Raw genomic sequence first — 5,777 nt, forward strand, 5'->3', positions numbered from 1 at the left:
ACCGTGAGCATTACCCTGAGAGGTGCGGGCTGGAGACCCGGGGCAGGCAGGCACCAGTTCCCACAGAGCTGCGATCCCAACAGAGCAAGCAGGTGGCAGGAGGACACAAGGCATCCACCCCAGGAAAGAGGAAGTAAACACATCTCTGTTTGCAGACGATGTGACTCTGTAGGTGGGAAAACCTGAGGGCTCCACCCCTCAGTCGGAACTACCGTGGGGTCAGTAAAGCGTCCGTCCGAGGGCTGACTGCCATCCCGCACAGGAACAAGGAGCCGCCTGACCAGGGAATCAAGAAAACAGTCCCGTTGACAACAGCTTTTGGAAGAATAAAGTATTTTATTACAAATAGGGAAAATATCCTAAACTTCGTATGGATGCAGGAAAGACCCAGAATAGCCCAAAACAACCTTGAGGAGGAAGAAGAAAGCTGGATGCACCACACACTAGATTTCAGAGTGTATCATGGTAATGGCCAAGGGTGCGACTGGGTGAGCTTATGAGCTGCGTGAGAAGGAAGCCGGGTGCCCACGGGCGGGTCACCCTGCGTGCCACGTGACCCCACGCTGTTCCCTCTGCGCCCCTCTGCTTGCTGCTGGAGCTGCTAATCTCTGGATTTCCAAGAGTTTACAGGTCTCTGAGCCATCCTAAGCCCTTGTGAGGGATGGAGGACGGACGCTCATGTTGACCAAGCCTCCCCTTTAGAGCCACGCCAGCATTTCGGGGAGAGATTCCGACAGCACTTCATCCTTTGGGCCACCTACAGGCAGACCTGGGCCGGGGAGCTCCCACGGCTCCCCTGAGCAGCCTCGCCTGGCCCACCTGCCTCCAGGTGGCTCACGCTCTCCTGGGTTACGTGTCTGAGCTCCTCCAGGTTGGCGGCTCAGTGGTGTGTGGGGTCAGGGCTGGGACTTGCTGCCTGTCCTTGAATCTGTGGAGGCCTGTGTCGTGGGACATGAGAAGGCCCTGGGACTCAGGGAGGAGGATGCCCACCTGACCCGGAGGTCAGGGTCCCACACCAAGGTGCCTTCTGTGCCACGGTGAGGACTTCCTGGAGGCCAGCAGCTTGGACACGGTGCCACTCTAGAACATTCTGCCCTATGGGCACTGTCCATGGACATAGGTCTACACAGGCCACTCTCAACTTCTGATTAGAGCTCGTCAGCTTTGGGTCAGAGCTGCCACTTTGGCAAAGACACAAATTTGTTTTTGATTTCTGGACTCCTTTTTTTTAAGATCTTATTTATTCGTGAGAGACACAGAGAGGCAGAGACACAGGCAGAGGGAGAAGCAGGCTCCCTGCGGGGAGCCCAATGTGGGACTCGAACCCGGGAATCCAGGACTATGCCCTGGGCCAAAGGCAGATGCTCAACTGCTGAGCCACCCAGGCATCCCTATTGAGGATTTTCTTACATTTGTATTTAACTTTACAAGCGCAATGTGATTATTTAGATTGTCTCTATATCAACTGATTTGTTGCTGACAGTTTTTTTAAACATCGTTATTTTCTCATTCTTGAAATTTTCCATTTTCTTTCTTTGTCCAACAGTTCACAAAAATCTTCATTAAAAAAGTAAGTTAGAGTCCCTGGCTGACATCTGAGTTTATATTTTCTGAATGTTTATCTTGTCCAGTTCACATATGAGGCGGTTTTCACTGGGTATAAATCTGACATGTAGTTTTGCAAAGAAATTTGAGGGGCACTTGGTTTTTAACCTTTATATGTACTTTGTTTCAATGTTTGTAGAGGTTTTCTTTAATTGCAAAAAAAGGTTCAGATAATTTAGAAGAGTAATTTGAAGTTGAGTTACTACTGCTGGACATACTTTACCTATACTTTTGATCCGAATTATCACAAAATCCAATCGTGATGATCTGAATTGTGCAAAGGAGATTTAATCGCAAGAAAATACATGATTTATTGATTTGGTTCTTTGTTTTTTTAAAAAAATTAATATATTCATATCTGTTATTACTTAAAGAAGCTTTCCTCTTTATTTAAAGCCATGTGCATAGAATACTACATGAAATTCAATGTAAAAAAGTAAATAAGGAGACAAAGTAAATACTTTATTTATTTATCACTAAAGTTAGTCAAGAGCTTGCCCTTTCTGCCCCTCGATCCTTCACTGTCAGCAGCTCCCTTCATGCTGAGGAGTAGACCTCCTGTGTACGGCGGGAAGAAGGGAGTGTCTAGCAGCCACGCCATCACCCCTACAAGCAAGGCCAGTTCCTTGTAGACAGTCATTCCGGGGGAGAAGATGAAAGATGAATTGCCACAAAAGTGGACATAGGATTGTATTTTAAGGCCATTGCCTGAAATAAAGCTCTTGGTTGGGAGTAACTTCATAAGAAACATATTTTGAACAAAATGGTAAGATTTCATTTCCATTTAACAGAACGATGATGGCTATAACTTCCCAAGCATGCATTTTATTAATAAATTGTCCTGTTTTATATGCAGTGTCTCTACTTGTCACAGCTGCACCTCAGGCGGGGTAGGTGGTGCGCATCTAGGGTTGCTAAGATTCTCAGTGACATTGGTCCATTGTAAACGGCAAGAATATCACTTCTGGGCACTTTACCTGGTAAGGAATTGTGGTAAAACAGATGTTTAGAAGTTTTATTTCCACTGTGTTCATTCTGTTTTCCTTGTCATCACAATCTTGGTGCTGGGGAACTTCCATCCCCATACTGGACATGTTTCTGTGCCCCTGATTTGTAGAGTAAGTGTGGAGGACGTCGGCTGCAGTCGGCTCTGACCTATTCCTCCCAGCCCTCTTCCCTGACTGGGATGTGGGTGCCAGGGAGGCAGGAGATTTGAGTTCCCAGTGTTCCCCTAAGATCCCTGACCAGTGAATCGAAGGCACTTTACACGTTAGCCGGAAGCAAGGAAGCATGAATTTCTGAACATGAAAGAATGCTACATCCAAGAAGAGCCACCTTACTATCTTAGCTGTTTTTAATATTTTAATGTGTTTTATAGGAATGAAGGATTCTATACACATTTTACGTGCTGTTTTTCCCACTTAACCTCCTAAGCATTATCTTTTATCACTAGAAGTTTGTAAACGTCCTTGGTCACATGATCTCCCCGTAAAGGGCACACTGGGGTCCAGCCATTCCTCCCAGCCTCAGGCTGTTCTCAAGATCTTGCCATGTGTGCATCTTTGTACGTAAATATTTGCTTAACACAGGGTTTATTTGCTTAGGGTAGATTTTTAAGAAGTGAAACTATTTGGTCCAAGTTCACAAACATTTTTGAAATTATTGCTTGTATTTACCAAAATGCTTTCTTGAAATTTTGGGCTGGTTTAGTCCTATCAGTAACATTGCATGTGGAATAGTACTTATTTATCTTTACAAATTATTGTATTAGGAAATAAAAATGCATTGCTTTACTTTCTTGTGAAGTTGAACCCTTTTCACATATTTATTAGGTACTTTTATTTATATCTTGTGGCTTAGCTTTTTAAATAATCACGGAGTCTTGGCAGCTTGCTTATTGACTGAAACTAAAGAATATTCAGTCCTTTCCCTAGTTCTTGTAAGTATTTTTATATATTATTATTTGCCTTTTAATTTAGTGTACTTTTTTTTTTTTTTTTTACGTGCAGAACCTTAAAATGTGGTTCAGTGTGAGAACTTCTATGTGGTAAAAGAAGCTATTTTCTTTAAGGTTAGTAAGAACTGTCTCAAGCAACGATTGAGAAATTTACCTATAGATTCTTTTAGTATTTTTAAAAAATATTTTATTTATTTTTTCATGAGAGAGAGAGAGGAGAGGCAGAGACACAGGCAGAGGGAGAAGCAGGCTCCACGCAGGGAGCCCGATGTGGGACTCGATCCCGGGACTCTAGGATCTCGCCCTGGGCTGAAGGCAGGCACTTAACTGCTGAGCCATCCAGGGATCCCATTTTTAGTATTTTTTTCGTTTTGCTTTTTAGTATAATAACTCCTTCAGCCATCTGGGTTTCATGTTTACCTACAATGTGAAGCACTAGCACATAGTCATTGTTTCTTTTTTGGTTTTAAAAGCAAACTTTGGTTTTGTTTTCCTGGCCAGGAACCTCAGGGCCCAGGGGCTCATGAGATGTCGTGGGCACCTGGCCTGTGAAGAGCCAAATGGAGGCCTCAGGGTACAGCAGCGCCTCCTGCACACACATGCGGCCCTGATGCGAGGCCTGGGCTTGTGATTTACAACCCAGGGCAGGAGGGAGCTGCAGGCTGGGCACCTGCGGCCCAGTGCAGGTGGCGTTCCCGACTCCTGCAGAACAGAAGTAGCCATTCTCGGCAACGGGGCAGCTGGATAGCTGGAGGGAACCTTCTGGTCAGACAATGTGGCTGTGAAATATGCACTTTATTTGACGTTGGCGCCAAACCAGATCCGTCTGCCATTTGAGAACAGAATGATCTTAATGGAAAGATCCCATCAAAACAAACCTAGAAACTTTCTCTGAGGAAGAACTCTGAAATTTCTGGGTTATTTTTCATTCCATGCTGGTTGCTATAGCAATGAGTATCTTGTGCTAAGGCAGAGAGAAGGAGCCAAAGTGACCTGCTTGAAAAAATGAGTCACTTTATTTTAAATTAGGTTTTTTCCCCCCTCACAGAATTAAATATTTTCAAATGTATTTCCAAGAAAATAAGCCCCAGACTTATGTAGTCTTGGCTCAATCAAGTGTGCACTGCTCACCCGTAGCCAGACTGGCCAAGGCCCCCGGTGCCTTTTCGTGATCTAGCTTGTCCTTCTGGAAGATTTTAATGAACGTCTCGAGCCCCCCAGAGCCCCTTTTCTTCTCCTTAAGGGCATCCATGAAGGTTAGTACCTCTGCGGTCGGCATGCCAGGGGTCACTGCACCCCCGCTCTGCAGCTCCATTGCCTGGCTGCCCTAAGGAAGGACAGCTAATTCCGCAGATGGCACAGGTGCCTTTCCCCAGCAGGCCTGGCCAGCTCCACACTGGGATGCCCCTCTGCTTTGGGTGGAGCGCTGGGCTGGGGGGCTGGGGCGGGGGGCTGGGGCAGGGGGCTGGATGGCAAGCGTCAGCTGGGCCCAGCTGGACCCAGACCCTTGCCCCATCCAAAGGGGAAGGAACTTTATTCAGAGGAACTAAGAGTCAAATGCTTCACTTCTCTGGTTCATTTTATAAATCAAGCGTTCTTTCAACTTGCTCTTACATATATTTTTTTACAGTCTCTCATGAGATGCTTCCGTGTGTGCCCCAGGTCCCGTGGGCATCTGGAGGCTATGTTCTCCCTCAGGTCCTCTCATGGGGCAGTCAGGGGCGGTCACCCCTGTGCCTTCTGAGCTCCACCCCCTCGCTTGGCAGCTTCCTGCAGTGAGGGACTCCTTTCTGCGGCCACCCCCAGGAGCCCTCCTGCAGGTCCTCCAAGCACCATTCCAGATGGCTGGGAGCCCACCGCATGCATCCTGTGGTAGTGAGCGTGGCCCAGGGAGGCAGTCTCGTCTGCCGAGTGGCCAGGCATGGGGAGGCAAGCTGCTCCTGGGGTTGGACTCAGACTGGGGCTTTGTGTTCTGGCCACGGTCTGGTCGAGTAGGTCTTTATGCATAGATTTCTTTCTTTTTGATTTCGAACATTGGTGAGAAGCATATTTAGAATCAGTTTGGTGGGGGGTGGCATGACCCTATGTGGCCTCCTGCATGTCTCCACCATGCATCTTCTTCGAGGGGCACCTGTGTCAGCACAGCGGTGTGGGGAAGCATTGCCCCTGCCTCAAGGCCCTCGGACGCCCTCCTTTCTAAGGAAAACTCCCACAG

This window comes from Canis lupus, chromosome 16 (assembly GCF_003254725.2).
Source record: "Canis lupus dingo isolate Sandy chromosome 16, ASM325472v2, whole genome shotgun sequence".
Classification (NCBI taxonomy): Eukaryota; Metazoa; Chordata; class Mammalia; order Carnivora; family Canidae; genus Canis; species Canis lupus.